We start from the raw sequence: 11,923 nt of genomic DNA on the forward strand, positions 1-11,923 counted from the left end.
TTTTTGCTGGGAATAGTCTCCACCCTGGGCCATCCTTGGACCAGTTCTAGGTGGTGTTTGAAGGGCTGCACGTCTGCCACGGGCCAAGGTGTGTGTCAGAGGAGAGGGGGATGTTCAGACCTGTGTCCTGGCTCTGTTACCCACTGCACAGGAAGCACAGGAATCAAATCCATAGCCCAGGGCTCCAACATTTACCTAATCAGTCACCCTATCCCCAGAAAAGGCAGGCTCCAAGGGGATAGGGAATATGGCTCACAGTGGATCTCTGCTGGAATCAAGGAGCTTAATGTTTGTATTAAAATCAACAAAAAAAGATCTGTGTGTCCCTCCAACTCCTTTAAAAAGCTTCTGCAGAGGCTACCAGGGACTAGCACAGCACTTCCCTGCTCCAGTGGCTCCGGGGAGGCTGCAAAGAGGGACAGCAGTGGGAGGAAAGCAGAATTCCTTTGTGAAGACTCACCAGGGAGCTCTGCCCGGACACTCACAGCTGTGGTCTCCAACTGCTCCCTGCTCAGCTCTTGCAGAACATTCTGTTGAGGCTTTCCAAGAGCAGAGATGTTTTGGGAGATGATCATCCAGAGGCAAAGTGGATCCAGTGGGAATCCTAAACACTTCAGTGGGTAGGCTGGGGAGGTACAAACACGACCATGGTGCCTTTTTCCCTGCAGGCATAAAAGAAATGTTAAAAGCAGCTCTCACCCTGCTGAGTTTCAGGTGTGGGTTTCCAACACCAGGGAATGGGATCAGGGAGATGGGAGGGCCCCAAACCCCCAACAAACAACAGGTCCCAGGATGCTGAGAGTGTTGGTTGGGCCTCCTCGTGTAACCACGTGCCCTGGTTGGCATCCAGCAGTGGGTTCCTGGTCCCCCAGGCTCGTGGCACAGCCCAGCAACAGCAAGGCAGAAAGATGCAGCCATTAAAAACCAATTTATCAATCCAGAGCCCTTGGATGTCAACAGGGAGACTGGGATGGGAGCCCTGAGCACCAGAAGTCCCCCAAAACCTGCATCCCCTCAGACCCCTGGAGTGGGCCAGACCTCATCCCCACTGTCTCTCCCCAGACTGCCCCCATGGTTTTACTCTGTATTATCCCACAGATCCTGTGCCTTTTCCAGGATTTCAGGCCCTCATGGAGGGCAACACCACCCCTTAGCACGGGTCTGGTTCCTTGGGGAGCCTAAACCAGCAGCCCCACTGCTGCCCCCCACACATTCCAGCCCCCAGGAGAGAGGCAGGGAGTGGTGCAGGAAGGTTGGGAGCTGTTTTTATTCCCAAGAAAGTGGTATTTCCCTCTGGAGAACATGGAAAAACAACCCAACAGCTACTCATGCTGCACCCAGAGCTGAACCACCCGTGTTCACACATAGCACTGAAGTGATCCAGAGTTCTTCCCGGTTATTTCTTGGGAATCAGCAATGGTGTGTGTCTCCAACATGCCCAAATATATCTGGAAATTCAACAAAGAACTGTGTTTCCTAAGAAAAGTTGTGCTCCCTTCCCTGCTCCCAGCCCAACACACAGTGCTCTGCTCCCCCCAGCTGTCCCTGTCCTGCCCATTCCTTGAAATCATCAACTCTTTTCCCAGGTCAAGAGCCAAGATCCCACATTTCTCAGGATTTAGTAATCACCATGTGATGGTGTCAGGGTTGGGTTGCAGAGACTGCAAAAAAAAAAAAAAGCAACACCTCCAAAATCCATCTTGGCACAAACAATCCCAACAGATCCGGGTCCTTAAACTGAACAAAAGCTCCTTGGGAATGTGGAGACATCCCTGGTGGGTGAGGTGAGGGAGGGCCTGGGCTTAAAAGGGATCATTCCTGGTGCACAGGCAACTGGGATGTGGCCAACAGGAACATTTTCCTGTGCTGGGTTTGGATAGAGGAGCAGAAAAGAGGGAGTAACCACACTCCTGGCTCTGGGAATGTGCTTTTTCTGCCTCCCAGAACCAGGGGCACCCTTTGCTCTCATGCCATGACTTTGAGAACCTGCTGCAAAACCCAGCCAGGAGCGTGGAGGGCAAAGCAGAGCGTGCTGGGGCATTCCAGGGGCAGCTCCAGTGCTGCCCAAGGCCCTTCCATCACCCCAAACCTCCACCTCCAACAGGGAGGAGATAAGAGATTCCCTGCTAATGGCTTTCCACATAAATAGGAGGACCTGCCCCCTCAACCAGTTTACTCAGTGCACTGACCCCCTGGCTGGGGTCGCGGGGAAGCTGTGGGAGGTCCCCAAGTTTTATAAATGAGAGGCTTTCCCTGCCCAGACAGGGCCCAGGAGGCACCCAGGGGTTGGAGACACTGATGGATGGTGCCAAGGAGGTTTGTTGGAGGGGAGCAGCGCCGGGGAGGGATTTACCAAGAGATTTATCAGCTCAGGTGGATTAAGGGGGATTTGTCAGTTGTCTGCTCTCGGCCTCCACCCCCAAAAAATAACCCTCAAACAATGGCCAAGGGCTGAAAAACGTTTAGGATGGGGGCAGGAGACAAAATTACAGTTGTTTCCATGAGGTTTGGTGAGTTGAGGCTCAAATGTGGGGTCCAGGCACCCCAATAAGGGCTGATGGGGGTGAGGAGTGGGTGAGGCAGAGGTGATCTCCAGCAGCAGCTTTTCCATCCCCTCCACAGCACATCCCACCAGCTCCCTGAGCTCCCTCAGGGCTCACGTTGGAGCCCCTGGCAGGGACCCCCCGAGGTCTCAGGGGCTGCAAAGACACGTCCCAGCCCCCCCCAGGGGTGAAATCACGACCCAAAACAGAGAAGAGGAAGGCTGGGACTTACCAGACACGGGCCACACCTTCCCAAAGCATCCTTTGGATGAGCTGCTCCCTGGAGATTCCAGGTGTCTGGCTGCACACTCAGCTTGCCAGGAGAAAGCAGATTTGGGCACTGACCCCCTGTAAACACAACATCTCTCTTTTCTTTCCCCCAAGAAAAGCCAAGGGAAGGGTCTAGAAGGGGAAAATGGAGCAGACAAGCAGCTTCCTGAGATCTCATTTGGAGCCAACCAGGGGGCTCCGCTTCATTTATTTCAAGACACTTCATCCCGAAATAAATTCATTCACTGCAGCAAATTGGGCTGTTTTCCTGTTTATTTTTTTAATTGTTCCACGCTGTCCTCGAGTTTCTCAGCAGAACTGGCTTCCAACCCTTAAACTGGGAAATGTTCCTCTTGCAAATGGAAAATACAAACATTTCCAGTGTGGCCACGCAGGGTTGTTTTTTTTTTTCCTCCCTTGCTCTCTAAAATCTTTCTGCACTGAGAAATCCATCTGCAATTTGGCTGCAAAAAAATGGGTTCAAACTGGCCTTGCTGATAACAAACTCCTGAAGCTCAAGGTGCCTGCTCCAAGATTTCCAGATCACCTCCTTCTAGAGCCTGTGGCAAACACCCTGATTGTAGACTGCACCACCACTCTCACCAACAGGTTTTTTCCCTCTCCTTTTACTTTGGACTCAGGGGGCCAAATGAACACCACTCTGTTCATGCCCCAGGGTGCTGGGTTATACATTTGGGTTTTGTGGGTTAAAACCAACTGTTTGTCTGTATAATCGTATTTATTGTATTATTTTATGAAATTGTTATTCTGATTTATAATCTCTCCTTTGAGTTGGGTTCATTTCCCCTGCTGGTTCACCTTTAAACCACCTCACTTTTCCCCCTCATGGAACATCCTGAGCTGGGAGGGACCCACGAGGATCAACAAGTCCAACTGCTGGCCCTGCACAGCCAACGCTCCCACCCCAGGATTCCCCGGGCCACCCCAGCTCTGAGCCAGGCTTCCAGCCCAAACTGGGCCCTGCCTGGGCTCCCTCCCGAGGACCACACTCTGGAGGAAGGCTCAGCTGGTTCCCATCCCCGTCCTGCCCCCGATGAGCTCCAGATGTGGGGTGGGTGTTCCGGGATGCTCCGGGGGGGAGGTGGAGGCAGCTCGAGCTGCTGCTGCTTTTATCTCCTTCCCTTTGTTTATGAAGAGAGGATCAGCCCGTGGCTGCCAACAATTTACTCTGGTGAGGGCACCCCTCCAGAAACACTTTTACTGTGAACAGGGATCCCCTTCCATCAGCTCCAGATGGAGACCCAAAAGGGGCCACTAAATTCTGGGGGAGTTGGAGCCCACCCTGGTGTCTCCCAGTGGGAGCAAGGACAGCACAGCCCCCTCTGCTCAACCAGCTTCCCACAGGTTTCTCCTCCTCGGGCACGGAGGGTCCAGCTGGATCTGGGACACCCCAAGGGCTGTAACATCTCGTGAGTCCCAACTCAAGTGGGATGCAGAGCCCTAAAATCCTCTTGGTGTGAGGGTGGGGAGGCCCTGACACAGGTTGTCCAGAGAAGTCCCATCCCTGGAAGTGTCCAAGGCCAGGTTGGAGCAACCTGGGATGGTGGAAGGTGTCCCTGCCCGTGGCAGGGTGTGGGAAGAGATGAGTTTAAGGTCCCTCCCAGCCCAAACCATGCTGTGATTCCCTGCTTAAAATGAGCTGCAGGAGGCTTTTCCCCATGAACCCACTTCACAGAGCTCAAAAAGGCGCCGCTGTGGCAGCCACGGGGAAGAGGGAGTCAAAATTGGTTATTCCAGAGCAAAACTTCCCCTGCCAGCAGAACCCTGAGGCTGGAGAGGTGCCCTTGGGCAGGGAGCTCACCTGTGCTGTGGTGCTGTCCATGGATGTCCTGCTCCTGGAGAGCTCTGCTGGATTTGGGAGGCCAAAAACTGGATGAAGCTGAAGCCCCATTTCCCAGCAAGATGGAGTTGGTGTTTTCCCTCCCAGGCCTGCTGGTAGAAAACTGGGTTAAGAGCAGCCAGCATCTGCTCAGGGTTATTTATTGCTTTTAGGAGGCGAGTTTTTATTGGGGATTATTTTTGTCTTCTCTTATTTTTGGTGCCTGAGTTATGGAAACATCCTGGATGCACCAGCACCCCCTCGGAGAGGCGTCAAACGTTTGCCAGGCAAAGGCAGCTTTGGCAGGAGCCTCCCTGCTCCATGAGCATCCTGCCAGGCTGGATCACAGAGATCTGTGCCACCAGCCCAGTTTGACACCGACCTGGAGTGCCAGGACGAGGGGGAATGGCTTCCCACTGCCAGAGAGCCGGGTTAAATGGGATATGGGAAGGAATTCTTCCCTGGGAGGGTGGGCAGGCCCTGGCACAGGTTGCCCAGAGAAACTGTGGCTGCTTCATCCCTGGAAGTGTCCAAGGCCAGGTTGGACAGGGCTTGGAGCACCCTCATGGCAGGGACACAGTGACACATCCAGGTCATCTCCCAGTGCCCAAAACACCCTCTGTCCCATCCTCCTCACAGAGCCATTTCCCCTTTACTTTATCAATCCAAACACTGAGGATTCCCCCCCCCTAGTTCAGCCCTAATTCCCTTTTCCAGTGCTGCAGCACTGCAGGGAATGAGCTGGGCCAGGAGCTCCCCCTTTCCCAGGAGACCAGGCCAATTTTTTTAAATTTTTTTTTTAATACTCACTCTTATTTACTGTGACTCTGCCAAGAAGGTGCTCGGGGTTTTATGAGCCCCACGCGAGTCCGTCTGCCCAGGGAGTTGATTCAGGGCAGCTCCTTGCACGGGCTGGCACAACCCCAAACCCTTCTGATTCCAGCCTGGCTGTTTGGAAAGGGATTAAGGCAGAAATTAGAGCAGCAAGGAGAGCCTGGTCTAGCAAGGAGAGCCTGGTCTAGCAAGGAGAGCCCGGTCTAGCAGACCCATGGCAGGGTTGTGGCACAAGATGAGCTTTAAGAACCCTTCCAACCCAAACCATTCCAGGATTTTATGATCCTGACTATGTCAAGAACTCCCTGTAGTCAGCAGTGCCTCTGCACCAAACCTGGGAGAAGCTCCCATGGACGCCAGACCCTCAAGGGTCACGTCTTACTGGGGTGTAAAGATTTGGGTAACTCTGAGCAGAACACAGCTCATGGTGTCTCTCCTTTCCCACTATTTCCCCCCTCCCTGGAAAATGTCAAAGAGGGAGCAGTCACAAACAACCCTGTCTTCACACTCTGCTGTTCACAGGGCTGTGGTTTGGGGCTGGTTTGGGTTTTTTTTCTTCCAGGTTGGGAGATGCAGTGATTTTGCAAAATGTGCCACAAGCCCATGGACAGGGAAGTTGTTTTACCCCTTAAAAATTCCTTCAAGGCCAGATTGGACACCCAGTCTAATGGGAGGTGTCCTTGCCCCTGGACAAGGAAGTTGTTTTACCCCTTAAAAATTCTTTCCAGGCCAGGTTGGACACCAGGTCTAGTGGGAGGTGTCCCTGCCCTGGCAGGGGGTGGGACTGGATGAGCTTTAAGGTCCCTTCCAACCCAAATCATTCCACGATTCTGTGCTTCAGTGGCCACATCTCCAGTGGGAATAAAACATCACGAGCTCTGTGGGCTGCAGAGTCCTCCAGGAGGCACCGAATTCCTCCCCCAAAAAACAACATCCCTCTCCCCCCGAGTCCATCAGCTGGCTCCTCTGGTAACACGCTCCCTCACGTGTCATCAGGAAGGAATTTGGGCCCTGTTTGATGATCAGAGAGGGATCAGGATCACAGTTCTCCCACCACAAAGCACGTCAGCAGGTCTTTCCAGCCTCCCTCGCTCTGTGTAGGCCGGCCAAGGACCTGCTCCTTCCCGGGCATCCCCGGCCCCCACTCATCAATCAAAGCATTCCTGGTCTCCTCACAGTGTCCACGAACACTCACAGAGGTTTCTTCTTCAAAAAAAATTTCATCTGGGCAATTGTTCAAAAATGTTACAGTTACCTACTCCTTTTAAGCTCCGATGACGGCCCGCGGAGCCGTAATTTAAGCCAGACCTGCAGACGTCTGGTTTAAGGTTAAAAAGTCCTCCAAGCTGAACTCCAGCCAGCAAAGCCACGAAAAATCAACTTGCCCCGTGTTAATTTTGGGTTCCCCTCGTTAATGAAGCCGTGGAGGAGCCCCCATGGGGGTCTGGCTTTGTGTCATCCCAACTTCACACGCTCGGTGCAAGGATTCATGGAAGCAGATCCCAAGGAGGAGTTAAAATTCCAGAGTCATTAAGGTTGGAAAAGAGCTTTAAAATCTTTGAGTCCAACCATCAAACCCAGCACCACCACCATGGTCACCATTAACCCACATCCACACATTTTTTGGACATTCCCAGGGATGGGGATTCCACCACTGCCCTGGGCAACCTGTTCCAGGGCTTTACAACCCTTGCCATGAAGAGTCCTGCACACAAACCACCCACAGCAGGGGGGGAAATCAGCACTTAAATATTTCAAATGGGAATAAACAAAGATCTTTTCTCCCAGATATTAATTTTGTTAAGGTTAGGGTTGCTTCCTTCTCCCTCACAGACACCCACTGAGGATTCACACTCCCCCAAGTCCCAAAAAGCCCCAAAGTTCACCTGCCCTAAAACCCCTTGGGCTCCCACTGCAGCACCTTCCCCCCAGCAGGGAGGTTTTGGGGCATTAAAATGAATTGTTAACCCTGAAGAGGAAAATCCCCAAGGAAAGGAGGATGTAGAGAGGTCAGGAATGTAGGTAGCTCCAAAACAGGATTAGACATTTCTGAGGATGTCAGGAACAGCTAAATCCCATACAATTAATGATCATCAGCCTGGCTGGGATGGAACCCAAGGGATGCAAGACTCCTGGAAATATTGCTGGAGAGCAGGACAAGAGCAGGAGCAGCATCATTACTGAATATCCCGAGCTGGAGGGGATCCACAAGGATCCTCGAGCCCAACTCCCGGCCCTGCACAGGACAGGAGCATCTCCCCCTCTCTCCACACACAGTGGGAATGTTCTGGTGGGATTCCAGCTCTATCCCAGCTCAGGGGCTTCTGTGGGAGCAGAGAGAAGAGAGGGGAAAGGGCTGGATGGGCTGGGAGAGCCAGGACAGGACAAGTGGTGGAGTCACCAAGCTTGGAATTGTTCCAAAAATAGGCGGATGTGGCACTTCACAAAATAATTTGGGCAAGGGAGTTGTTTGGGCTTGATGATCTTGGAGGTCTTTTGCAGCCTTAAAGGTTCTGTGACTCCCTGTGAAGGAAATACCCACCTTTTGTGGGTATTTGTAGCCCAGTCACCTCAGAACTTCAGAGCAAGGAGCCAAACGTGCCTCCACGCCCGGGCGATTTATTCCAGAGGTTTCATGGGAATTCCCACTGGCTTTTAGCACCAGCTCACAACCACTCAGCCAGGACTCCCTCCTTACCTGTGACAGTTCAGCAGGGAGGGGGGGGACACCCCCAGCACCCAGCAGTGCCATGGAGGGAGCACATCCAGAGCCTCCTTCCAGCAGCTCCCTGATCGCTCCCAGGTGGGTGCCACGGAGCCAGAGCTGGGAGTGATTCCAGGCTGGGAATGGGAGCCAGCATCTCCCTGCAAGCAGATGTCCCAGAGGGGAACATTAGAGCCTTCAGTTACCCAATTAAAAGCATGTTGGAGGGGGATTTGATTGCTTGGTTTGACAGGGAGAGGAAAACCCTCCGGGTCCTGGCAGGGACGAGGATTTACGAGTTGCTTCGGGTCGCTCTGCCTGGTCTTGGTATGTAGCAAAGGAGCAACAAAACCCTCTCAAAAAGCAAGGAGGGATGGTGTCTGCATTCCTGCTGCTTGAATCAGATGTCTTTCCTGGCAGCTCCAGTCCCTCCCAGCTCCAGGGACTCCGGGGAGGGGCAGCAGTGGATGCACTGGAGCAGGTCTGACATCTGGCACCGAGGGCTGCCCATGGGCCACATCCTCCCCCTCAGAGGTGGAAATGATTCCCTGTCACTTGTGAACACCTCCCAGGGATGTGCTGGATGTTCTCTCCCAGTTTGCTGAAGGGCAGGATCCACCTTCTTCCTGCTCCAGAGGCCTGGAATGAACCCTGCTGGGTGCCTGCCCCAGGGATCCCCGGCTCCCTCCCCTTCCTCTCCCTGGAAAAAACATCACCTCAGGTTGGGAAAGGAGGGAAGACAAACCTCCCAGACTTCCTGCAGAGGGTGAACAGCACCCAGGAACACCTCTGGACAGCAGGGATTTGGGATCACCTCTATTTATTGCCAAACCCCAGTGTCTGAGCACCTCCCTTGGCACCCGCTCTCCCTCCTCACCTGCTCCTGGCCAGGAATTCCCTGTGCTCCCACCTTCCCCTTCCCCTCCTGCCTCAATCCAATGTGCCTGGTGTTTCTCTTCAAGGCAACTCTGAAATGAGAGGAGAAAAGTTATAAGTTATTTCAAAGCTCTCTGCTTCAAAAAAAACATCCAACCCAAATTTAGGCACCGCGAAGCCATAAACGTTCCTTTTTATTGCACACACAAAATAACCCTCTGCAATATGATTCCTCTCAATTTATGGTTCTCCCAGAGCCATTAATTCAGCCCAGGTCTTTTCTTCTTCTTCTTTTTTTTTTTTTTATTCTTTTATTCTTCCCCCCCCTCCCAACTTGAAGTCAAATAATTCATAAATACTTCGCCCTGGATTGTGCTTTATGAGCATTATAATGATCACTTGACTGTGGAAATGCCTGTGAAGTTATTAAGGGAGTTTTAATACACCACAGACTCCCCAGAGGGGCAGAGCAACTCCATCACACTCTGGAGGGAAGAGCTCTCTTGTGAGGCTCTTTATTTAGCCAAACAATCAGGATTTTACAGCCCAGATATCTCTGAATCGAGTCAATCACAACCTCCGGGGTGGGTTTTGGTTTGTTGTGCTCCAGCATCCTCCTGGAGGGAGATGTGACTTAGATCCACAAGTCTCCATATCATTTTCAGACCCAAACCCAGAAAAAAAAAAAGACTAAAAAAATAAAAAAAAAAGTTCAGAGGAGCATCAGCAAAACCATTGGGTGGTTGGGCTTGATGGTCTCGGGGATCTTTTCCAACCTTAACAGCTGGACTTGATGATTTTAGAGGTCTTTTCCAACCTGATTTTATGCTAAAACATGAATAAGAGCAGGTCACTGACCTCCTTGGAGTCTCCAGGTAGGAAGGAGGCATGGAAAAGTTGGATTTCCCTGGGCAGACACCGTTTTTTCTGTCATCCTTGCTGTTGAAAGTCAGAAATTCAGTCCCGGGGGTGAAAGTCAGAGCTGGAAACCTTTGGTTGATTATAGGGAAAGAGGAAACAATAATTAAATTACAAATAGGAACTCACAGAATTAAACAGATTTTCTGGGATGGCTGGGCCACACTCAGGGTATCCCATAAAAAAGGGGCTTTGGATCTGGAATCTCTGGGTTCTGCATTTCTCCTCCTCATTTTCTTGTGCAAACCAACCAACAAACCAACCAAGGCCCACGAACTGCGGAGCCAAACATCAGTGGGAGCACCTTTGGATCCCCTGAGAGGTGCTGTGGGATGACACCCCCCTCTCTGCAGCCCCCAACCCCCCCTGTGACCTCCCCCAGGACCACCCAGGACGAGCTGCAAGAGGAGCCCACGAGTCCTCCCTGCTGCTGAACCTCCTCTGCTCCCCAGGAAATCCGTGGTTTTCCCCTTGTAAAGAACTCCTCAGGCAACTGCCTCCGTATCTCCAAGGTGTCTTCGAGCCACAGAGGTGCAAATATTTATCCATACTTGGAATTGCAGAGTGAAGCCTGACTAAGTGTTCCCAGACACTCGAGCTGTTGTTGTTTTAAGACCCGGGCCCTTGGACACCTGGCTGGAATTAATCAGCAGATGGGAGCAGGGAGGCAGAGCAGAGCCCTCATTAACCCTTCACACATCAATGTCAAGGTCACAGGGGGGTTCAGCCTGGATCTGTCAACAGCCTGGGAATCCCAAAGCAAGGAATGTCCTTCCCGGAGCGGGGCATGAACTGGAAGCAGGATTTATCACGCTGCTGTCACCACCGAGCTGAGGCTCTGCCTTGGGAATAGCAGCAGGAGTAAATGTTTATGACTAGATAATAAAACACCAGAGCAAACCCACCTTCTGCCCAGGCTCTGCCTTAATCCAGGAGCTGAAGCATCTCCTGAAGGGAAAGGATCCACTTTGCACCGGGTGGCTTCGAGTGGAAAGTTTGGATTATTTGAGTAGTGGGTTATTAGGGAGAATTTCTTGGTTGGGTTGGATATCGGGAAAATTTCTTCATTGACAGGGTTGTCCAGCCTGGCAAAGGCTGTCCAGGGCAGTGGGGAAGTGTCAACCCTGGAAGTGTCCAATAAATGTGAGGATGTGGCATCTGGGGCCGTGGATCGAGCTCCAGTGGCATCACATCTTCCACCCCTCCCACCCTCTGAGCAGCTGCCCCAACCATCAGCTGCTGCCTCCCTCTCCAGCCAGGAGCTGGGAATGGAACAGAGACCCCAGGAGCTGAACACACCCCAGGGAAATGGAAAAACACAGCCAGGAACTTCCAAATTCTGCCTCCTGCAAAGCCGGTCCCAGGCAGGCAGGAGGGTGTGGACGCAGCCAAGCACAGGGATGATTTTCACCACAGCGACCTGGACACCAAACAACACCAAACAATCCCCTCCCCGAGCCCCCAGGGCAGCACAAACACCCCACAAAAGCTCCTTGCCCGGCTCTGTTGACGTCTCTCTGGGGTGTTTTTCACACCCAGGGAAGTCAAACAGGCGATGGGGGAGGGAGGATTTGCTGCCGCCCACCAAGGGGGGGAAGTTTTGCTCTTGAGGAGATATAAACAAGCCCTGGAGCAGGTCAGGCCCCCCGGTGGCCTCTTATCACGGCTCCTTTCTTTTGGCATAAACACCAGCCCCAGGTCAGGGCCCATAATTTGTCCCAGCTGCTTTTCCAAGGGTTGATCTAAAGGCTTCAAACCTGAAGTGTGGGGGGGTGAAATAATCCCCACCCGCTGCTTTGTCTCTCTCTTCGGGGTCAATTTTTGATCCCAAAACTTCTTCCCCTGGTACAGGGGTTGGGGAATGGTTCCCTCCAGGAGGTTGGAGGTGGTTCCTCCATGGGAGGTGGCCGTGGCTCTCCTCCTCCTCCTCCTCCTCCT

At 52.5% G+C, this 11,923-nt stretch overlaps 1 long non-coding RNA gene across 1 annotated transcript; it reads right to left on the bottom strand.

The window, feature by feature from the left end:
• Positions 1-2,813: 2,813 nt before the first annotated feature.
• Positions 2,814-9,686, bottom strand: LOC108641491. Its single transcript, XR_001922023.2, has 6 exons — positions 9,645-9,686; positions 9,069-9,159; positions 8,186-8,352; positions 5,464-5,601; positions 4,636-4,763; positions 2,814-2,891 (listed from the first exon to the last, which is right to left on the bottom strand). It is a non-coding gene; the product is annotated as an uncharacterized LOC108641491 (long non-coding RNA).
• Between the last annotated feature and the right edge of the window lie 2,237 nt (positions 9,687-11,923).

Source organism: Manacus vitellinus, unplaced genomic scaffold (assembly GCF_001715985.3).
Source record: "Manacus vitellinus isolate BGI_N305 unplaced genomic scaffold, ASM171598v3 scaffold_64_pilon, whole genome shotgun sequence".
NCBI lineage: Eukaryota > Metazoa > Chordata > Aves > Passeriformes > Pipridae > Manacus > Manacus vitellinus.